Genomic DNA, 24,558 nt, shown 5'->3' on the forward strand with positions numbered 1-24,558 from the left:
AGAGAAGATTCACCTCAGCACCGATCCTGCGACATCCACGTCCAGACCTCCCGTATATTGTGGAAACAGACGCTTCCAGTATAGCTATGGGAGCTGTCCTCTCACAAAGGGATCCCGAAACTGGCCAGCTACATCCAGTGGCCTTCAGGTCGAAGAAATTTTTGCCTCCAGAAATAAATTACGCCATCACAAACAAAGAACTCTTAGCAATCAAATCCGCCTTCAAGGCCTGGCGACACTATCTTCTGGGAGCCAGACACACCATTACAGTTATTAATTATCACCGAAATCTGCAATATCTTAAAACAGCAAAGGCCCAATCTTCACGCCAACTGCGATGGGCTCTTTTTTCACCGAATATGATTTTGTCATAACAATTCGACCAGGCGTCAATAACGGAAAAGCTGACGCACTTTCTCGTACTGACACTGACACTGATGACTTGGTCTATACGGTGCCAGATCCAGTCCCCATCATACCTGAAGACAAACTCTTAGGCCTTACTACAGCCTTAACCCACATGGAACTGAAAAAGGAAATCCAACAAACCATGAATCCGGATAACCACCTTGCATGGCAAGCGCAGGGAGAACAATATTCCACCCAAGACCGTTTACCATTCTTTAAGGACCGCCTATACATCCCCACCAAGAACTTGCAACAAGTCATTTCTGGTTACCACGATTCCCTGATCGAAGGGCACCCCGAGATTACCAAGACCTTAGCCAAGGTGAAACAGAACTACTGGTTGCCTACTTGGCGAAGAGATATCATCCAATACATCCAATCTTGTGGAGTATGCGCACAAAATAATTCGCAAAAACACAAACCATCCGGCCTTCTGAAACCTTTGGACATTCCTCCAGCGCCATGGCACACCCTTTCCCTCGACTTCATCACTGATCTATCTACCAGTCAAGGATTTAACACCATCCTTGTAGTTGTAGACCTATTCTCAAAGATGGCCCATTTTATTCCACTCAAAGGCCTTCCAGATGCCTCCACTCTAGCCAAGGTGTTTCTGGACAATATTGTTAAATTACACAGCTTCCCATCAATCCTGATCTCTGATCGAGGTAGTCAGTTCGTTTACAACTTTTGGAGAAAGTGTTGTGCAATGGCACAAATTGACGTCAGGCTATCCACTAGCCACCACCCCCAAACGGACGGCCAGACCGAAAGGACCAACCAGACCCTTGAGCAATACCTGCGGTGTATGTTACATCACGAGTTAAGAGACTGGAAGGACTTACTTTGGATAGCTGAGTACGCTTATAACAACTCCTTACATTCCAGTACCGGACAAACACCCTTTTATACTCTATATGGCAGACACTCACGTACCTCAGAATTGGATCTCCCAACCAACTTAGAAATGCCTGCAGTAAAAACCCTTCACACCAACATCACTCAGGCTTTCAAAAAGGCCAAAGAACATCTAATTCATGCCAAAGACAAGCAAAAACAATTCGCCGACCAACACAGGACTATGGCCCCTGATTATCGAGTAGGAGACGAGGTTTGGCTAGCCACCAGGTTCATACCCATCAAAGGAACCCGGACCTTCCAACCCAGGTATTTGGGACCCTACACCATCAAGGCGGTTATCAATCCGGCGGCTGTCAAATTAGATTTACCGTCCAATCTACGCATCCACCCGGTATTTCATGTGTTCCTTCTAAAACCAATACAGCCAGGTACACTGATTAAGGCAGCACCCAAACCCATTCTTGTCGACAGAGAACCAGAATTCGAAGTTAAAGGCATACTGGATTCTAAGTACTCAAGAGGGAAGCTATACGATTTAATCGTTTGGAAAGGTTTTGGACCCCAAGATAGATCCTGGGAACCCTGCAAAAATGTTCACGCACCACGCCTGATTAAAAGCTACCATCGAAACTTCCCAACTAAACCTGGGCCTGACAGAAGAAACACCTTGAGAGGGGCCTTGGGTGGGGGGGGGGGAGGAATGCTGTCGCGATCCCTGTCCTAAGCCTGGATAGCCAGGCCAGGTGGTCTACTTCTACCCCAATCAGGCCTTCAAGGGGCTTGACATTTGGCGCCAGGCTCATATGCTAGAGCAGTAATCGGGGCCCATAAGGGCGTTGCGCAACAACATGGATGCCTCCACATGGCTCAGTTCCTAAACTGAACCATGCGGTCTAGCATTTTGGGTGTGACAGGCCCAGTGATACCTGGGATGCCTGCAGGCTATATAAACCACAACCGAACTCCAGTACACACTTCGCGTTACTTTGAATTCCAGCAACGTGACTCTCATAGTGTTCTGCAGCATCTTCGAACCTCAAAGTCTGCACCTGCAAAACAAAGGGACATCATTATTTTCAGCAGCTTTCCTGAGATTCCATCGCAGCCTGCAATCGGCACCCAAGGAACAGCAAGCTTCTTGGATCTTCGAACCTGCAAAAAGAGCGAAAAGAGACATTAGACATTTACATCAGAGCCGGCAATTTACCTCTCAAGCCGCCCATCGACCAGCACCGCTTAGGAGCCTCTTGCTTCGGTGAACGCAGAAGCCAACGGGAATAAAAGACAACAGGTTAGCAGAAGAACGGCACCATAGCGCTACGTATAGCGCCCACTTACCGCATCGAGGCACTCCCGAAACACAATCACTTGCCGTTGAGCCCAAATCCAGCCAACGGCCCACAGCGGACTCTCGCGCACCTACTGGGAGAGAAAAGACATCATTAGTTTAAAGAAAGGCTTACAGAATAACAGTAATAAGACCTACCTGAGAGACTCAAAGGGGCAGCATCAGTGAAGTAACTCGATTGCAATCGCCCACAGAGGACAACACGCCCCTGCCAAGAAGGCAGGACGTAGAGCTCGCCTAGCCCAAAACAAGGTGAGGAAAGGCCCGGGGAGGCGCTGGGGGCATACCGGGTGTTGGGTGGTTATTTCCCCAGTTGCTCAATCTTGAACATTGCCCACCTGTTTACCAGAAAGAACTCCCCACTGATAATACCCGGGAGCGACCGAGAAGGGCACCAGGGTTCCGGCAGCTGGGTGGCATTCCCGTGGATACCAGGTGAGTGTAACAAACTCTCGCCCATGGACACACACTGGCGTTTCAATGCAGGTGTCGACTGATTCCTACGGTTACCCGTAAGGAGCAGCACATCCCTCAGCTGCTGGAAGAGGTACAGGCCATGCTGCGAAAAGGGGTGATAGAGCTATTTTCCCAGCAGCTCTGTAGCTCCAGTCTATTCCAGATACTTTGTGGTCAGAATGAAGACGGGAGGGGGGGCATGCTTTACATCGGGAAGCAGGGGCGACACTTGATCCCCTGCGCTCTCCAAGCAAGTTCAGGACTTGTGGTGGTGGGCCATCAGACAGGGTTCCTCGTCCCTTTCCACCTGGTGGGAGTCAAGAACACCATTGCAGACTCCCTCAGCACGGAACTGCGCTCCTGCCATGAGTGGGAGCTTCATCAGGATCAGGTGGACAGTCTGTTCATCAAGGGGGGCAGACCCAGATAGATCCGTTTATGACAGCAGTGAACTCCAAGTGCCAGATGTTTGCCAGCAGGTTCCACCAGCCGAGGAGCCTGGGGGGGACATATTCTCCTTCCTGTGGGAAGGACTGTTCATGTACGCATTCCCTCTACTGCTACAAGTCATCAATACACTGTGTCCATGCAAAATGATACTGGCCGAGGCAGATTTGGTATCCAGACCTTCGCAGCCTGTCAGGGTCGCCTCCGGTCAAGCTGCCAGTGGTTCCGGATCCTCTCACCAGAGAAGGAAGCAAAATCCTTCATCACGACCCAGGATCGCCGAGTTCTTGGCTCCTGCAGCCCTAGAGTTTGGAGGATATGAGTTGCCTGCGGACTGCAGGCAGGTCTTCGCCAAGGCCAGGGCGTCATGCTACGGTCACAAGTGGAAGCGTTTCGCTACGTGGTGCTGGTCTCAGAAGATTACCCCTCTGAGGGTCATGGCCCGCAGGTCCTTCCATACTTATCTCTGGCCAAGGCCGGTCTGTTGCACACCTCTATCAAGGTACATCTGGCGGCTATCTCCCGCTACACCAGGTCTCCAGGAAGATCTTCACTTTGGTCTCATCGACTCGTCAAGGAGTTCCTCAAAGGACTTTTTCAATCTTTCCCGACCGTGAAGGCTCCTGTCCTGGCATGGGAACTCAAAGTGGTCCCTTAGAGCCTATGCATCAGGGCCCTCTCGTTCCTCTTGTGAAAAATGGCTTTCCTTGTGGCTATCACCTCTGCCAGGAGGGTAGGTGAGATCCAGGCCCTATCCTGCAAACAACCATACCTGACTTTCCACGAGTAGAGGGTGGTACTGCATACTCACCCCTCTTTCATGGCGAAGGTTCAGTCGGAATTCCACTTCAGCGAGCCTTTGGTGTTACCTGTTTTTTTCTCCAAGCCTTCATCACCAGCTGAAAGGGCCTTGATCTCTGGACCTTGCTCGTGCCCTGAAGTTCTACTTGACGGCACACAAAGAGTTTTTCGGAAGACTTCACAACTGTTGTTGAACTTTGGTCTTGTGAACTATGGGAAGGCCTTGTCCAAGGCTTTCTTTTCAAGGTGGCACTCCGGCTGCATCAGTCACTGTCACCAGTTGGCGAACTGACCACTGCCAGGCCGTCCGAGAGCCCACACCAGCATAGCGATCGCTGCAACAACGACATTCCTGTCTGGTGTGCCTCTGCTGGACATATGCTGGGTTGCTACGTGGAGGTCCATGCACACATTCACGAAGTTCTACTGCATCGACAGGGATTACAGGGAGGAGTCCAGAGTCGGCCAAGCAGTGCTACACAACCAGTTCGCTTGGGGCGAGTCTGTTCCAGAAGTAAGAGTTATTGCTCCTGTTGTACCTTGCCACTTCCTGTGGTTTGTAATGTTGTACTCCTATGTATTCGTTATTTATGAGCATGTGAATCCATGCCAGACCACATGCTGGAGAAGCTTTAAGTTACTTACCTGTAACTATTGTTCTCCAGCATGGGTCTGGCATGTATTCACAAGCGAACCCTCCGCCCGACTCCTCTGCGGCACTTCTTGGTCATACTGCCACTTTACGTGCTTACTAAATCTGAAGATGGCTGATGGAGAAGGGGCTGAAGGAGAGGACTGTCATTGAAGGGGGGGGCAGTAGGACCCAGAGAACAGTGATTGGTTTAAAGGAGAAATACAGTTTTTAAGGGAAAGTGAAACTGTTTTGTCTTGTACCGAGGATTCCCAGCCTGACTGAATCCATGCCAGACATGTGAACAATAGTTACAGGTAAGTAACTCGAACCTTCCTTCCTCTTTGGTCTTCAGGAATTTCCTGTTATGGTCTTGCATTTGTCTGGGAAAGCATTGCTTTTCACAGGCTAGTGTAGGCCATGTGTTGAAACTCAGGAAGTGGGCTGGGACTGACAGGTCCCAATCCACAAACTTCTCAGGATGTTTGGAGCGTATGCATGAGTTTCACCAACAGTGTTCCCTGATTGGATCCACTGTTTGGATGTGAGTTCGGGGCAGATCTTCTATTAGTTAAACTGAGTTTTAGGATAAGAGGAGTCCTGTAGCCATTCCCGAAGTATCAGAAGAGGAGCCAAGTATCCTGTTTAGTGGTGCAGAGGAAGGAAGATCTGTGGACCCATTCTCAAGAGGCCTGGCGACCAACTCTTGCTGCTGTCCCGTTGGAGCCGTGTGTGGCTACTGATCTCTGAAGACCCTCGCTGGTACTTAAAACCTTTGGTCTGGTGGGACCAACCTCGTGGCCCTGCAGTTTGGAGTCTTCAGAAGTGTCCCTGGGCCAACCGATGGGCTGACCAAATCAATTTTGGGTTACCTTGCCAGCAGCATCGCTGTACCGTGTTTTTGTCTGGACCTTCAGGGGTCTCCAGCTAGTCCATAAGTCACCCTCCTGTGAAGTTTCAATGTTCCAGCATCAAGGGGTCCGGAACTGGAAGGCTTTCTTTGTCCGACAACTGAGACGTCTGCTGTCGCCATTCATTGGTGGCTGTCACTGGAACTGGCTTTTCCCCCATCTCGAGTGCCTTCTGCATTATTCTACTGGAAGAGGTTGCACACTGCTTCCGAACCTCACCGGAACTTCACATCTGCTACTGGATCCAACAGCGGGAAGACCTACCTCCACCGATCCTCCTTTGACCTTCCAAGTCTGATGAAAAATGGAGTCCGGGTGGTGAGTAGTAACGATACTTACAGGTTCCCCTATCTCCACCCTTTAAAAGTTTGTGAATAACCGTGATTTATTTTACAACTTTTGGCTTTGGCAACACTCATTCCAAAAGATTGAGAAGTGTTTTACTCACCAGTAAACCCCTTGGACATTCTTCTGGACCAATCTCCACATCCACAGGACACTTTCCCTAACTTTTACGCAACTCCTAAAACTATTTGAGAACTTTGAACTTTTGGCCACAATGCCACATTCAACTTAGGGTGGACTTTAGAAGTTAGGGTTAGTTAGGGTTTCAATTCCTGTGGACTGTTGTTGCACTTGTTGAATACTTACCTTCCCTTTCAGGTATTGCCGGAAAGGGTGGTGAATTGAATACTTCCGATTGACTAAGTGACTGTATATATTTTTTCTTTGTTTATTTTTATAGTGTTATTTGGCCAATAATAAACCTAATATTTGTATCCTTGCTGTCGAATTGTGTAATCCTTGACTGCTTCACTGTGTGGACAAATTGTGGACCTCTGACCCCACCCATCTTTCCTGAGACTAAATCCAGAACACTCTCCATGCTTCCTTGATTGGTTTGAGTTTCCCCTGTTCACTACAACTAGGATGGCCTCCTAAAATCTGTCCACCAGGCCTGATTAAAAAAAAATCCACCTTAAAATTTCTATCACTATTTAAATGGGTATCTCTTAATTTACAACATGTGTGTAATACCATGCAGCAGTCAACTATCTTGGAATTACACTCACATGGGTCCATCATATTTGTTTAACATCTGCTGTTTGAATAAGTGTTCTGCCTTTACTATGTCGTCTTTGTGTATAAAATTGACAAACCAACAGAGGATAAATACTTTCACACAATCCAGTCAGAGTTCTTTAATACTGGTCCAATTCAGGGCATCTCCTATCAATTGGCTGCTGAATTTGGCTTGGTTATTGGACTAGACTGACACCCACAAAAAGCAGGTGCCACTTCTAATATTACATCAATCGCTATAAAGTTCAAATCCAGTTACAGGAGTAAGTTAGCTGTACATTTCTTCACTCCCAAAACACTTAAGAACAATCCCAGAATTAGATCCCTTACACTTAGTAGTCCCAGCCCCGAGATGGAATGGGTCCTAATGCCCTAGTCATAAGCTCCAAATATTATACTGTCCAGGTAGTTTTACTATTGTATTGAGCAATACCAGTGGTGGTGATTGTGTTGCAGAAGTTAGGTACAGTTAAGTATCTCCATCCCCCCCACACTAGAGAACACTTTGGGTGTGATCCTTCACTAGCACCGATCTGAGTCAGGCAATGGAGAGATGGGGCCATAACTTTACATTCATATAACCCTATGGTGGAGGGGTGGGGAGGTACAAAACAGGTATGGTAACTTACCCCCCACCCCCTTAATCGGTTTTACACATAGACCACTTTGTGGATTCCAGAATCCGTTGTTGACACAAACTTCTGTGTTTGGTCCGGTTGCAGTTGCAGAGGCCGTTTTCCGACACAGGACATCATTTTGGTCATTTTTCAGTACTTGTGTTTTGGTTCCAAAGACTAACCATCTGATCACCCTTGCAGCGAAAGGAAGACGACTACTGCGGAGCAGCAGACTTCCACGGAGAGAAGATGGAATACAACTGGAGTCACCATGGCGAGGCAGCGACATGTGATCTTCGGTTGGCAGGCAAGGGAGCAGGTCCAGCGCATCTTCTGTTAGTACAGGAAGGCTGAAATGCTGGAGCAAGTGTCTTGTCACACAAGTTGAAGATCCTCCAAGCTCCAATGATGCACTGGGAACAGGGACTGCTGCAGCAAGGTAGCCCAGTAGAGAGCTGCTCAACCCACTGGGGGGGTGAGGGGGGTCCATGGACACTTACGAATGCTCAGCAGCCCAGATCCTCGAGAGGCAGAGAATGGTTGTTCCGAATGGTCCAGTGGTTGAAGCACTGACTAGAGCCAGCTTGAGATCAGGACAGCGTAGCAGGGCTTCACTGAGACTTGGCTGGAGGCAATGCTGGTCATCTGCAAGGGTCATCCTTGGGTCTTCACAAGGCTGCACTTATTCATAGGGGTCTTTTCTCCAGCAATGATTTGTGGAATGGCTGCAGGAGGCTTCCTTTTATCAAGGATTTGGTGAAGACTCCACCAGCTTCACCAATGGTAGGGATCTGCACCATTCAAACTGGCAGTGGATGTTCAATCATGGACAGCCACTGGCCAAATTTTGTGCCCAGCAGCAGGCACTCGGTGGTACGGAAGAAGACTGGAACCTGTTACGACATGGCTCACAGAAGGGTCTCTGAATTTGGGTCTTTTTACAGAAATTACTTTAAGCAGGTGTAACTAAAACAAGGTTTAAAGAATAAAGCAAAATGTTCAAACGTTAATGCTTTAGAAGTCCATTCCTGAGTGAATAACGCAAACTGAAGGTGTATCTCACCTATGAAACAAAAAGGTGTGCAAACTACTAAAACTAATTTTGTCTGTCCCTACTAATCCTTGAACTTAAGGCAGGTTTCCTGAATCGAACATCCCTAAAAGTGAGTTGTTAGAATGGCTAAATCATATGGTGCAATGGTAAATATAAACTTAAAGAACTTGCTTTAGGTGAAAGGTTTTGAGGGTAGAAGATGTAACTTAAAGTCCTACCCTAAATAATCAAATGTCCTACAGTCCAAAAAGGTGTTCATTTTGAGTATGCACGGTCAGACAAACGTGGTGATTACGTGAAGAACTCGAGCAAGGGACCTGTAGTTGCCTTCTAGGTGCAGGGCCACTTGGACGAGGGATCAGCTGGTCCTGTGCTTTGGTTCTCATTCTCTGTCGATCGGATGATTTGTCCCCCTATTATGGCATGACTCCTCTTTCCTTCGGAGCCTGTCTTATTTACCTTCCTTCTCTGCCCTGTATGTCCTCTAGGGACCTGGATTGTTCTCTCTCCTCCTTTTTTTTGTGCTTTTGCCTCTCTTCTCACGGATCCTGCTTCTGTCCTGGTCTCTATTCCAGAATTTTAGCAAGGTTTTGCCTTAGCCTCTTCCAAGGCAGGTCAGCTCTTTCACCTTTCAAGCTGTAGGGGTGTAACCTCATTTCCCCTGAGTTAGTCAGTTTACTCAGCCTAGTCTTGCGCTTCTCAAGCAGGTCAGCTCTACTGGCTTAGATGGGCTGCAGGGGTACTCTCCTTCCCCCTGGATCAGCTAGTCTCCTTAACATCTGTTAGGGAGAATTCTCTGTTTAGGCTGAATTTCCCTACCTAGTGAGTCCCCCAGCAGCTTTGCTGGATTTCTGGGGTTTAATTTTTTTCTCCTGCCAAGAGTGAGACTCTTTTACCCTCACTCTTGGACATGTTGAAGTGTGTTTTCTTGGTTAAACCTTGTGTTGAATGGGCTATGGGGTCTCTTACTCCATAGGGCCTCATGTATTTTTGTGATGTGGGTCACACAGCACCCTCTGTGCCGTGACCCAGGGGTGTCCTAGGGACTCCCCAACATAGACTCCATACCCTGGGACTGACTACTGTCTCCCAGGGCATGTAAAGTCACCAAAGACTTTGCTAGTCTTGAATCCTGAACAGAACCAGTACAAACCATCATATTGTGGACGTACTGGCTGGGGCAATTCGATTGCCCCAGGGTCTGTTAGTCGAGGGGGCACGTCTCCGTCCCCCCTGATCGAGTTTTGGCTGGTGGCAGTGGAAACTACTTTTTATATTCGACCGCGAATATTTCCCTATGGGATTTCCCATTGTTTTAGGCTAACACATTTAATTATTTATTTACGGTAGCCTTAAACATACCACCGGTTTATATATTTATTTTTATAACTCCGGTTGGGACTTTTTGCCAAAACTTGATTCTAAAATGGCGTTGGTGTTCGCCTCTGTAACTCTGACCCAAAGTGGAGCCCTTTGTTCCACTTTTGGCGGGCTCTCCACAGAAGCCCTCCAAAGTGGTGCCACTCTGTCTGGGGTACTTAGGAGGGGTGGAGGGGGATTTAGGCACCCTGGACTGAGTTACCTTGGTAACTCAAGTCGCACTCCGTCCTGATTGGCCCAAGTGGTGAGCCGCCCGGCTCACCACTTAGCATGGTTGAGTGACAGCTAGGCTGGGTGAATGGGGGTTTGCTGCATAAAAGCAGGGCTTTGGGGACTGGGACTTCAGAAGTCGCCACAGGACCAAGAATCCGACGAGGGAAGAGCTGAGCCGACCTGCTTCGACGACACCACCCGGTGGAGCCCTGCTGAACCGTCTCACCACTTTTTCCCGACGACCGAGGAGAACTCTTAACGGAGTGGCTCCTTCCCTTGACTGGTGGGGACAACCAGTTTTCGCCTTCTTTCCGTTCTTTGAGGTATCTCGTGGCCGCCTTGCCTGTGCCAAGCACCCCGGCAACCGGAATACCACACTTTACCCCCATACCGCGAAAGTCGGCACCAACCCTTTAACCGGAGGACTCCGCGGCTGGTTTCTTCCCGGGCAGTGCAACGACCCTCTTCTTCTGCTCTTCAGCGAGAACTTCTTCTCCCCTGACCGACGTCGAGCCCTGCTGCCACTGCCTGGAACAACTGCCACCGCTGGAGGATCCTTTCCGCTTAAGGTACTGTGTTCTGCCTGGCTTCCCTTGCTACCGACTGTACGGGGTAGATTTAGTCCCCGGCTTTCGAACCTGGGAGTGCCTGGGACACTTTGGCTAAACTTTCTGAGCCACTCTAACCTCTTTTTGACTCTTTGCAAGACTTTGAATCTCTAACTAACAGTGTGATCTTGGGCACATTTTCGCTCCGGCTACTCTAAGAGTGGGCCCTGCCTAGTGACTTTTGCTCACCTGTGACTTTATTCTTCTGTAAGCCTATTGCAAGTGCTCTGGACCTTAGAGTGGTGTGTCTAAACCATTTCTGCTTTTTCTCTCCCTTTCTTGGAAACTACTAGAGTGTCATCTAACGTTAAGCACTCACCTCTGTTTTAATTAAGTGGTGTTTTACCTAGAGTTGTCTAGATAGGAGAAAGGATTGAATCTACTTTCATTATAACTGTGTTGAAGTACTTTTACTATATTTTTGCTAGAGTGTTTTTAACTTATGTGTATTTTAAATAAATAACTATATACTTTTGAAACCAAGCTCTGGTCAGTGTTTGCTTGTGCTATTGTGTTTTGGTACATATTGTGTATACTTTACATACTGCCTAACTCTTCTTGAGAGAAGTCTGACTGCTCAGCCACAGCTACCAGGTAAATCTGGGTGGTACAGACTGCTACCAAAGGGGTTTACTGCTCTACCTGTAGTCTTAAATCTTTTGCAGTGTTCCCCAAGGGAACTGCACAGGTTTCTGCCTAACACTGGTGTACAGCGGTGGGATTTGTATTGAGTATACATTTTATTGTGCTTTAGATACCTTAGTGCAACTAACCACAAAGCTTAGCACTGAAAAAGTAAAACCTCTAACATGTCAGTTATAGAAAGCTATAGTCAAGAGTCCCTTGCAGCCAAAACTGCTGATTGTTTAAGAGTGCTCTGTAAACATAAGGATCTCCTGACTAAGGGCAAGAAAATGGAGCTGATTGAAAGATTGTTAGCTAACCAAAGTCTGGGTGATGGTTCAGAGGAACCTACCACTCCAGCGACTGTAGATGACAGTGTTGAAGTTAACATGGAGCAAAATGTTGATGTTTCTGAGGAAGAGTCAGAAGAGGAGGGTGAGGCTGTTGTAACTGTCCCCCCTAGGCCTCTGCCTGCTCTACCTGCTGTGCCTACTGGACCTTTACCAGGTCCCACATTTAGTCCTCAGTACTTTGAACTGGAGAAAATGAAGCTAGAATTGGAGTATAAGAAACTTAATGCTCAAACTGACAAAGAACTAAGGCTAAGGGAAATGGAGCTCAAGTATGACTTAGAAATGAAGAAATTATCTGTTGAGAATGTTTCTCTCTCTGGCTCCTCTAGAAGTTCCAGTCCTAAAAGACCCCGGATGCCTAAAGAATTGGTTGGTATGTATGAGCCTAAGTTGGATGTGTTGGATTGGTTGTCTCTGTTTGAATATAATCATGGGCTCCAGAACATCACAGGAAATGACTTACTCACCTGGTTGTTCTCTAGGCTTCCCCCTGTTGCAACTGATGTGGTAATGGAGATGGGGGAGGAGGATAGGAAGGACTATGAATGTGTGAAACTAGCTTTGATAGCTAGGTTTGGGAAGACCCCTTCCCAGTATCTTAAGAGGTTTAGGAGCCTCAAAAAGCATGATGGTACCCCTTGGGCTACCTGGGTGAGTGAATGTTTGAAAAACTTAGAGGGATGGATTAAGGGTTACAAGGTGAACACTTATGAAGGTATGAAGAATTTGTTTATGTTGGAGACTATTTATGATGCCTGCTCTCCTGAGCTCAGACAACACTTGGCTGATTCCAAGGAATTAGATTCCCGGAAACTAGCTAAGGCTGCTGACTTGTGGGTTGCCAACAGGGCCACTCACAAGGATTCTGGGGTAACTCAGAAGAAGGATGGGGAGAAACAGCCTAAAAAAGACTCCAAAGAGAATTCTAATAATTCCTATCCCAAAGAGGGCCCCAAACCACAAAATAACCAGGGTAAGCCACATGGGAAACCTAGTCAGGCTACTGTACCTTCTGGCCACAAGCCAGAAGGAGGTCAGAACAAGCCACCCTTCCAGAGAGCATTTGGACAATGCTATGTCTGTCAGGGTACTGACCATATCAAAGGAGATCCCAAGTGCAAGGGTAAACCTGCAGGGATCAGCACAGTCTCCTTAGCCTTCACTCCTGAGGATGAAGTACAGATGGCTAGTGCCCACTTTGAACTCTTTGCTGAAGAACCCTTGGGTCTTCAAGCAACTGTAAACTTAGAGCCTATGGGTCTGGTTAGTCCCCAGAATAGGGTTGTGTATAACTCCCTACCTGTTAACTCTAAGGTGTATTATGTGGACAGTGTTCTTGTCAATGGCCAGGATACCCCTGCCAGGAGAGACACTGGGGCCAGCAGAACAGTAGTGGATGAAAGCTTCTTTCAACCTGAGGATGTGGCCAAAGCACCCAAAGGTCCCACTAAGATGTCTGGAGGCCCTGTCCAAATGGTTCCTATTCTACCAGCCCTCATTCAATGTAACAACATGACAGTAAGGATCCCTGTCAGTGTTCAGACTGAGGTACCTGGGAAGGTCCTGTTAGGGAATGACCTAAGAACTCTAGGAGTAGTGTCACATACCCCCAGGCCTCCCAGTATGGAGAAGCAGAACTTAACCAAATTGGCTAGACAGGCTACCTTGAAGGACCCTTCTAAGCCTGTGGGACCCTCTACTGAGAACCCCACTACAAGCCCTGGTGTTAGTAAGTTGACCTCTAACCCAGGCACATTTCAGGATAGTATGCTAGGAACATGGGAGCCCCAACCAAGCTCCATCATTGTTCCCCTAGTCTCAGAGTCTCTGACTCCCCCTGCTTCTGAGGAAGAGGTGGATAGACCAACTAGGCCCCTATCTGGACCCGAGAGAACTGGTAATTCTCAGTGCTGGTGGAAAACCAGAAAAGAAAAGTCTAAGGCCAAAAACCTTCAGACTGTTGGACCTTCTACTGAAGACCCCAACTCAAATCCTAATATTAGGGGGGGAACTCCTAAAATAGGTAAGGGTAGATCTAAGAGGAAGGGGAAGCAGGTACATTGCCTAACCCCAACCCCTCCAACCAAGAGGCCTAAGACCCAACCTGCTCCCACAAGAGAGGTGGTGAGGAACCTTGGAGGCCCCTCTAGATCTAAGGGAATCCTTTATAAGGACCCCTTGAAAAAGCCTAACATAGGTTCAGAAGTTGTACCAACTTCTGAGGGACTGGTCAACCAGATCCCCTATAACAAAAAGACTGATGTTCCTCAAAGGGTCTGTAGGCCCGTTAGCTTACAAAAGAAAACCTTTGAGTTCACCATTGAGCACAGGTCAGGGTGTCACCATCAAAATGCTGATGGACTCTCTAGGATGTATATCATCGACTAGAGGTATGAGGTTCATCCAGGAGTGGATTAAATCCTCCTGTCCCTTAGTCTGGGGGGGGCGAGTGTTAGGGAGAATTCTCTGTTTAGGCTGAATTTCCCTACCTAGTGAGTCCCCCAGCAGCTTTGCTGGATTTCTGGGGTTTAATTTTTTTCTCCTGCCAAGAGTGAGACTCTTTTACCCTCACTCTTGGACATGTTGAAGTGTGTTTTCTTGGTTAAACCTTGTGTTGAATGGGCTATGGGGTCTCTTACTCCATAGGGCCTCATGTATTTTTGTGATGTGGGTCACACAGCACCCTCTGTGCCGTGACCCAGGGGTGTCCTAGGGACTCCCCAACATAGACTCCATACCCTGGGACTGACTACTGTCTCCCAGGGCATGTAAAGTCACCAAAGACTTTGCTAGTCTTGAATCCTGAACAGAACCAGTACAAACCATCATATTGTGGACGTACTGGCTGGGGCAATTCGATTGCCCCAGGGTCTGTTAGTCGAGGGGGCACGTCTCCGTCCCCCCTGATCGAGTTTTGGCTGGTGGCAGTGGAAACTACTTTTTATATTCGACCGCGAATATTTCCCTATGGGATTTCCCATTGTTTTAGGCTAACACATTTAATTATTTATTTACGGTAGCCTTAAACATACCACCGGTTTATATATTTATTTTTATAACTCCGGTTGGGACTTTTTGCCAAAACTTGATTCTAAAATGGCGTTGGTGTTCGCCTCTGTAACTCTGACCCAAAGTGGAGCCCTTTGTTCCACTTTTGGCGGGCTCTCCACAGAAGCCCTCCAAAGTGGTGCCACTCTGTCTGGGGTACTTAGGAGGGGTGGAGGGGGATTTAGGCACCCTGGACTGAGTTACCTTGGTAACTCAAGTCGCACTCCGTCCTGATTGGCCCAAGTGGTGAGCCGCCCGGCTCACCACTTAGCATGGTTGAGTGACAGCTAGGCTGGGTGAATGGGGGTTTGCTGCATAAAAGCAGGGCTTTGGGGACTGGGACTTCAGAAGTCGCCACAGGACCAAGAATCCGACGAGGGAAGAGCTGAGCCGACCTGCTTCGACGACACCACCCGGTGGAGCCCTGCTGAACCGTCTCACCACTTTTTCCCGACGACCGAGGAGAACTCTTAACGGAGTGGCTCCTTCCCTTGACTGGTGGGGACAACCAGTTTTCGCCTTCTTTCCGTTCTTTGAGGTATCTCGTGGCCGCCTTGCCTGTGCCAAGCACCCCGGCAACCGGAATACCACACTTTACCCCCATACCGCGAAAGTCGGCACCAACCCTTTAACCGGAGGACTCCGCGGCTGGTTTCTTCCCGGGCAGTGCAACGACCCTCTTCTTCTGCTCTTCAGCGAGAACTTCTTCTCCCCTGACCGACGTCGAGCCCTGCTGCCACTGCCTGGAACAACTGCCACCGCTGGAGGATCCTTTCCGCTTAAGGTACTGTGTTCTGCCTGGCTTCCCTTGCTACCGACTGTACGGGGTAGATTTAGTCCCCGGCTTTCGAACCTGGGAGTGCCTGGGACACTTTGGCTAAACTTTCTGAGCCACTCTAACCTCTTTTTGACTCTTTGCAAGACTTTGAATCTCTAACTAACAGTGTGATCTTGGGCACATTTTCGCTCCGGCTACTCTAAGAGTGGGCCCTGCCTAGTGACTTTTGCTCACCTGTGACTTTATTCTTCTGTAAGCCTATTGCAAGTGCTCTGGACCTTAGAGTGGTGTGTCTAAACCATTTCTGCTTTTTCTCTCCCTTTCTTGGAAACTACTAGAGTGTCATCTAACGTTAAGCACTCACCTCTGTTTTAATTAAGTGGTGTTTTACCTAGAGTTGTCTAGATAGGAGAAAGGATTGAATCTACTTTCATTATAACTGTGTTGAAGTACTTTTACTATATTTTTGCTAGAGTGTTTTTAACTTATGTGTATTTTAAATAAATAACTATATACTTTTGAAACCAAGCTCTGGTCAGTGTTTGCTTGTGCTATTGTGTTTTGGTACATATTGTGTATACTTTACATACTGCCTAACTCTTCTTGAGAGAAGTCTGACTGCTCAGCCACAGCTACCAGGTAAATCTGGGTGGTACAGACTGCTACCAAAGGGGTTTACTGCTCTACCTGTAGTCTTAAATCTTTTGCAGTGTTCCCCAAGGGAACTGCACAGGTTTCTGCCTAACAACATCTTCTTGGGCAGGTCGACTCTTACACCTTTTTACCTGGAGTGGGCTGCATGGGTATTCTCCTTAATCCCCCTGGGTCAATCGGTTTCCTCAGGCTCTTCAGACAATGCTCCAGGGTAGTCGAGGCTCTTTTACCCAGGCAGCAACTCCTTCAGTATGCAGCTCCTCTTCCATTCACCAGCATCTGGAGGGAATTACAGGGAACCTGGCCCTGACTGAAGTTCAGAATGACCTGGCTATGCTTTCATAGCCAGACTCCACCTCATCCTGTAGGGTGCGGAGTGGAGCAAAGCCCTACTTGGGTTTGGCTGGCATGGTGTTTCCACTCTGGTCCTCCAGTATAAGGATCTCTTTCGAATGGATTGTACCTTCCCATGTATTCCTCATCTTTGACATGTAATGTCCAGCTTCAGCTGCTTCAGAAAAAAAGTTCGACAGCGGGTGCTATGCATTGATGGCGTCAAGCAGATGTCCCTTGAAGGCCTCCGTCGAGGGTGATGTAATCGAAGGGTATGTATAGCTCGTGCAGTGCCTGTTGTCCTCTGTTCTGTTTTTCTGTGTTAGCAATTGCTTCGAGTGAAATTCGACGTGCCTCTTTCTGTGCCATAAGTTCCAAAATCTTGGCAGAATCTTCAAAAATGATGTCTGTTTTCGACTCCGTCGACGCCAAAGTCCAGCTTTAAGAAATGTAGAGATTGTGTCTCGAAAATAAGGCTTACTGTCCCGCATCGCATCTGCCTGTGGTTCCTCAGGGAGAGCCACGATACTACTGAGTGTTCCAAGTGTCAGTCCATGACAGGAAAGGCCTTGAGGGAACGGAAGGGGAAACTCAAGGTAGGCAAAGTCCCAAAAAGTCACCTTCCTGAACCGCTAGGCCTTCGACAGACGAGTCGAGAGATGTTTCTCCTCGGAGGAAGAAGGCTAAGCGTTCTAGGTCAAGGAGCAGTTTCCACCACTCCTCGTCTTTGAAAAAAGTAAGAGGAGGCACCTACGGTCGCCTTCGTCGGATGATACCCCCCACCCCCCCGAAAGGGTTGCTTGCCCTTTAAAAAATGTGACACCCTCTGAATGGGAAGCTTTCAGCGTGCAGATGTTACAAATATTTTAAAAACAGAGCCATGCTCCTGCCGTGCCCTCGAGGCCCCAGTCTGAGACCAAGGATCAGAAGAACACAATAAGTAGAGGTTGTCGACGCCCTCAACACCTTCGCCCGCCAGTTCATCGATGTCGACATCAGCGCCGAAGTCTTTGCCGCCGCCGGCTGCGCTGCATTCGCCAGCCCCTCCGTCTGCGCCTAGTGCTCCTCATGCATCGACGTCAACAAAGAAAACGTCGACGACTTGGCTGACGTCTAAGCCGGTAGTTACTAAATCAGACAAGGTTTATGCTCCTCTCCCGAAGGACTTTTTCAAGTCACATATTTCTATGTTTGAAGAGGAAGAACGTTCTGATGAGGAGGAAGCACCATTTGGGTTACAAGTTGGTACACCCAATGTACCAGAGAGCTTTATCTCTGAGGAGAGCAGAATGCAAGACTTATATGAAAACTTGCAAACAGCAAGTCGGGTTGACACCTCCCCAGAACTGGAGTTTGGTAAACTGAACCAGGAGAACATGCTGATTTCTCCTATCGTCTGCTTATGCCAAAAGTAACATTGTATGGGTTGGAGTAGGCCATAATAATAATAATAATACTTTACCCTATGTCCAAGAGGACCTAATGGGCATTCCGGACAAGGGTCCTCAGACTGATCCCATTTTGCCCTTTCATGTGGCACTGCAAAAAAAGGGTGACGAGAAACTGGGAGACTCGGGAGTCAAATCCAGGAGTTGACAAGAACCTCACAAAAAATACTACCCCACCAGTAGCGACGACTACCTATCGAAACACTCCACTCCGGAGAGTCTGGTGGTGCAGGCAGCTACGGCATCTTCAAAACAGGCAGTGTACCTTACCATCCCTCCTGATAGTGACGATAAGCACATAGATCGATGGGCGAGGAAGGTATTTTCCGCAGGGAGCCATGGCACTGAAATCTGCCAACTCCATCTTTGCCCTCGCAAATATTTCATATACTCTGTGGGACTGTATCTCCATGGTGGCATAGCATATTCCCGAAGGGGAGGAAAGGGACGGCTTCCTGGCTATTAAGGATGGCAAGGAAGCATGTGTGAATCCCTTCAATCAGGGTTGGATACGGCAGATTGCACAAGCAGATGCATGGCTACCAGCACTGTCATGCACAAATTTGCATGTTTGAGGAAGTCCGGTTTTGCACCAGATGTGCAGTCTAGGCTTCTCAACATGTATTTTGACGGATCTCATCTTTCTGGCAACCAGGCTGACGAGAGCTTTGAGAAGTTGCAGTCCTCGAAGGTGGCAGCGAAGACTTTAGGCGCTGCTGTTAGGCATCATCAGCCTTTTCGTCCTAGTTGGGAACCGTGGAGGGGTAGAACGTTTTGCAAATACTCCGCAGTTGGAAGGGCGAGAACAATGGCCAGTCAAAGGGGCCAAAGAACGTTTCCTCGTGGTGGACGAGGTAGAGGTGCTAAGCTAGCTCAAGCAGCAGCCTCCTTACCATCAGCCTCTGCACCAGCTGCCACAAACCACTCTGAGGTTTTGAGCCACAGTTCACAAGTGCGGGGCAGACTGTCTCAGCATCTGCAAGAATGGTTAGACATTACTTCGGATACTTGGGCTTTGGAAACCATAGCTCACGGTTATTGCCCTCCTTTTATAAGAAAACCTGAGAACAATCCACAGGGAACCACTCTTTGAGGATTTCGGATCCACTCCTTGTGCATGAGATTTTAACCCTCCTAGAAAAAGGTGCTACAGAACAATGTACCTGTAGCGGAGAGGCACAAGGGATGGTACTCCCCATATTTTTTGATTCCCAAGAAGGAAGGAGGACTGAGACCCATCCTGGACTTGAGATACATGAACAAGTTTCTCAGGAAGGACAAGTTTAAGATGGTCACACTATCTCCGATCCTTCAGGCACTCCAATTACAGGATTGGTATCATTGGACCTTCAGGATGCTTATTTTTATGTTCCAATCCATCTCGAGCACAGAAAATACCTGAGGTTCATGGTTCTCACCTTCATTTCCAGTTTTGCCATTCGGGCTGACCTCCGCCCCTAGGGTTTTAACCAACCTGATGGCGGTAGTGGTAGCGAGTCTCAGGAGAAGGGGGAATTCATGTCTACCCGTACCTGGACGAATTGGCTGATCAGGGCGCTTTCTCCTGAACAAGCTCTAGTCCATCTCAAAACCACCTGCCACACTCTTCAGACTGGCCCTCTCCCTCAATTACAAGAAGTCCCATATGACACCTTCCCAAAGGCTCCAGTACATCGGAGCTGTACTAGACACATCCTTGGGGGGGGGGAGGAGCTTGCCACCCGAGGTGAGGGCTCAAGACATTCCTGAGTTAGTTGCCAAATTTCAGAGTGCCCAGAATAGTCCAGCCTTCAATTTCTTTTTAGGGTGCTCGGCCTCATGGCATCCTGAATTTTTCTGGTGCATCGGCCTGCCTGAGAACGATACCCCTGCAATGGGCTCTAAGAACAGAGTGGTCCCAATTCTCAGGGAAGATGTCGGATCAACTTCAGATTGCATCCAGAGTCTCACAGGATCTTCTGTGGTGGGCTCGCGAGGAAAATATTCTGAAGGGAGAACTTTTTTGGCAACCATGGCCAGAGATTACAGTAGGTACGGACACCTTACTCACAGGGTGGGGAGCCCATGCCAGCAATCTGACTATCAGCGGTTGTTGGTCTCCATCGGAGTCCAAACTACACATCAATCTTTTGGAACTGAGGGAAATCAGACTAGCGTTGAAGGCCTCCTGCCCTCTGTACGGGGAAAGAATGTCCTGATAATGACGGGACAGCACAGTGGCCATGCACTATCTCAACAAGAGAGGTAGTATAGGGTCGCTACCACTGTGCAGAGAGGCAATGCAGCTCTGGTACTGGGCAATAAGAAGGAAGCGCTCCATCAGCAGTTCACCTAGCCAGAGAGGAGAACACAGCGGCAGATACTGGGAGCAGAGCATGGTCTCTCACAAGTGGGAACTATCTCAGGAAGTCCTTCAAGGAATCTTCACCCTTTGGGTAATCCATCAAGTGGATCTATTTGTGAACAGTGTCAACCGAAAGTGCAAACTGTACTGCTCAGGGAAATTTCCCCCAAGAGGAGCATTAGGAGATGCGTTTGTGATGGACTGGGAATTTCCACTTCTGGACGAGTTTCCTCCAGTCCCAGTCATTCCTCATGTAATAAGGAGGTTGAGAATGTTTGGGAAACACATGATCCTAGTTGCCCCGAATTGGGCCAGGAGGACGCGGTATCCGGACCTTCTGGATATGTCCCATCTGTCCTCCATCTGTCTCCCGAGAAAGGAGGATCAGGCTCTCCATCGAGAGGTTAAAACTCTCAACCTTCACACCTAGTTTCTGATAGGCTGAGATACAAGGATTGGGACCTTCCGAATGACGTGATGGAGGTGTTGCTTTCAGCCAGTAGACCAGCAACAAATTCTTTGTGCCGTTGGAATAAGTTTTGCAACTGGTGCAAAGAAAAGAATGTTGATCCTTTTCTGTGTAAAACTCTGGATGTCCTTTCCTTTCTTCCATCATTAGCCAATTTGGGCCTACAGATGGGTACCATCAAAGGCTACTTGGCAGCGCTATCTATCTTTAAGCGCTCTTCAAAGTAATGCTCTACTTTAAAATACCACTGGTGACGCAATTTCTAAAAGGGCTCACTATTGTTCCCTCCATCTCCCTTACAGGTTCCAGTTTGGAATCTCAATCTAGTTTTAACATTTTATGATGTGTGCTCCTTTTGAACCTATGAACACATGTCCGCTAAGGTTGTTAACTTTTAAGACAATCCTATTGATAGCTCTGACATCAGCCTGCAGAGTGGCGAGTTGCAGACACTTTGTTGCAAGTCACCCTTTACAGTCTTCCACAAGGACAAGTTTGTTTTGGAAGTAAAACTTTCCTTTTTACCGAAAGTCGTTTCAGACTTTGATTTGAATCAGAAAATTGTTCTGCCATCCTTCTATCCTCCACCTCATCCTGATAAGGACGACGAGAGACCCCATAAATTGGACCCTAGGAGAGCGCTAAGCTTTTACATCTACAGAATGTCCAAGTTGAGAGTTGATGACCAACTTTCTATCAATTACACAGGACACAAGATAGGTCAGGCTGTTTCCAAGCAGACTCTGTCTAGGTGGATAACGCTCACAATCTCGAAATGCTACATGCTTGCAGGTAAAGACCTTCCTGAAGGTTTGTGAGAGCTTATTCCACCAGGGGCATGGCGACATCTACAGCCCTTCAAAGGGGTGTTCCAATTAGAAATATCTGTGAGGCTGCAACATGGTCTTCCATCCACACGTTTACAAAACACTATTTTCTGGATGCTTCCCATACTCATACAGGATGGTACATTTGACAAGGCAGTTCTTTGTTCTGCCCTGTGAAATGTTTCAATTGTAATTCCACACCCTCCTCCAATCATAATACTGCTTTGGGAGTCTGCCAAAGATGAGGAATACGTGGGAGAAACATCCAGTCGAAGGAACATTACCAGGGGTACGTAACTTGTTCTTCTATTGACTAGTTGGACATCAATTGTAGATTCAGTTTCTTTATTTGTTGTCTGTATTCTTGTTTTTATAATGGACTCATTTTTAAATATTATTTGTCTGATCCTTGGGGCTCATTTTTTAAAAAAATGTAAGTACCCCTTACATTTCCCAGGTTTCTCTGTGGGGATTTGAACTCTGGTACTTCTATAGGCTCTGGTTTTCAAAACATCCGGGACTACTCCTGGACACCATCAAGGGCCTTCCCTTTGATGTCCTGTAGTGTCTCTCCGCCATCCTGTCATAGGCTTGCATCCTTCAAAGTATGGATGCCGCAGTCCCAGCTCCTGGTGTTGCAGCACAGACATGCTATGGGGTGGAGACTAATTTGCTCCACCATGTGTAGTGAGCAGTGCCACTGCTGTCATCCCTCTCCAGTGGGCAGCGCCGCCAGGCAGGCCTGGGTAAACCACCTCTATTCATCACAGACCGGACAGTCCCAGGCCACACCACGCACACACGCCCCCCCTGCGCATGCCCCCCCCCTGCGCATGCCCCACCTGCGCATGCCCCCCCACCTGCGCATGCCCCACCTGCGCATGCCCCCCCCACCTGCGCATGCCCCCCCACCTGCGCATGCCCCCCCCCTGCGCACGCCCCCCCCTGCACACGCACCCCCCTACCCCTTTCCATATATAGCAATTCTGGACCCAAGACGGCAGGAAGAAGGCCAAAAGACAATATGGCAAAATCAAATGAGAAGTGTAAATCTAGAAGGTACTGTTTATGGCATTCTGCTGTACAATGCGAAGGGCTATAGTAAAAAATCAAAAATAAATTACAGAAAATATGCTAACACCAGCCTATCCTTGACATAATGCTTTTGTAATCACAAAGTTATGGAAGAAAATAAGTTATAAGGGTACAGTTACCTCACCACGTTATTGTTAGGGTGAATAATCATTTATGTGCCAATTCCCTTTAAACTTAGAGACCACCAGCTCTTTTGCTGGTCTTGGGGCTTTTAAATTTTAACTTGAGTGAGTGGGGCTTTTTTCTCACTCATGTTTTTTTCTGACCAGGATATTTGTGTTTCTCACTGTTTAATGGAGTCTGCTAAGCTCCATAGGCATCTGCTTTTGCATTGTGATACAGCACCTTTTGTGCAGTGCCACTGAGAAGTCCCTTGGACTTCTCTTAATGTTTAACTACCTTTTCTTGGGTGCACTACTGTTCCCAAGAATAGTAAGATGGCCCCTGTCTTACTTAACGTTTCCCTTGTAGCTCCAGCACACACAATCCTATGTGGAGTGCTGGGGGGGGGGGGTTTACTTAGTAGCTCCTTTATGCCACTCCTCATGTAACATTATGTTACACTAACTCAATTGAATGGCTGGTGGCTGTGGTTTTACTACCTTGTGCCATGTAGCTGCCGGCTGATGGCTCAACTGCAGTACAGCACGCAAGGGTGACAATCTTCCCAAAATGGCCATGGTCTTCTTTTTTTCACAATGTTTTGTCAGTTTCTTCTGGACTTTTACTCTTGTTTGAATCGGGTTTGAGTGCCTTGTGTGTTTTGCCTTTGGCATGCTTCAACCCTGAAGCTGCCCAGGCTCCAGTGTGTCAGGAAAGGCAGGAAGTGAAGGAGGGTCTTGGTACTTCCCTATCTTTTTTGTCTCTACTAGGTGTGCCTGAGTGAAACTAGTTCTGTTTGGCCTGCTGACTGTCCTGGAGGGCAGCCACCCTGCTGGGTGATTGACAGCCTAGGGCTGAGAATGAATGGGAACTTGCTTAAAAGACTAGGTTTTTTGGACTAGAGGCAGAGTGGACCACTGGAGGACAACCAACAAAGCCGTGAAGAGACCAGCAACACACTCCTGGACCGCAAAGTGCCTGGTAAAGCCCTGCAGCTGTGCTGACCCCATTTTAGTTTAGACTGTGAATACACGCTCGGGATAACCTCCTCCCTTGGGATGGTGAACCAACTAGCCTAAAGACTAGCTTCATTTTGGCGCAACCCCCGACTTGCTGCGACTATCCAAGGATGCAGAATCCCAATACCTGGGGACCCCTGACCATCGAGTGCATTGTCTTCCGAAGTGCGAATTCAGCCAAAGCTTTTTGGGCATCCAGAGGACCCTATGGAAGCAGGACATCTTCATCCAGAGTCCAGGACCAAGGTATCAAGTAACCTCTAACCAGAGCTGTTCATTCTTCCTTGGCGCTTAGAAAAAGGTGGCAAAACCACAGAGCTGCTGAATCGAGGAGAATGCATTGCTGCAGAGTCCTTCTTCCGTGTGCTTCCGCGGTAGCCCGCCAGATGTCCTCCCTTTCTTCACCACGACCAAGGACCAGGAACAAGGTAGATCTGTCCCATACAAGTCTTAATCCTATAGTAGAAATCTGTGCAAAGTAGCACTGCATTCTAGTTCGGGATTGGACCGTGCCCCAGTGATGGCCATTTTGTCATGGTGAAGGAGCTGGGGTGGTGAGCAAAAGCCCAGACAAAGTTCAGGTTTCTTTCGTTCTCTTGTGTTCAGTAGAAACAGATTTCCAGTGGGAATTGTATTTTACGTTGGA

General features: G+C 48.0%; 1 protein-coding gene across 4 annotated transcripts in view; it reads left to right on the plus strand.

The window, feature by feature from the left end:
• Positions 1 to 24,558, plus strand: part of MARF1 (meiosis regulator and mRNA stability factor 1) — a 1,350,049-nt gene that overhangs the window by 1,120,917 nt on the left and 204,574 nt on the right. The gene's annotated exons all lie outside the window — the stretch shown is intronic.

The sequence above is a fragment of the Ambystoma mexicanum genome, chromosome 2q, assembly GCF_040938575.1.
Source record: "Ambystoma mexicanum isolate Mex_15411 chromosome 2q, UKY_AmexF1_1, whole genome shotgun sequence".
Classification (NCBI taxonomy): Eukaryota; Metazoa; Chordata; class Amphibia; order Caudata; family Ambystomatidae; genus Ambystoma; species Ambystoma mexicanum.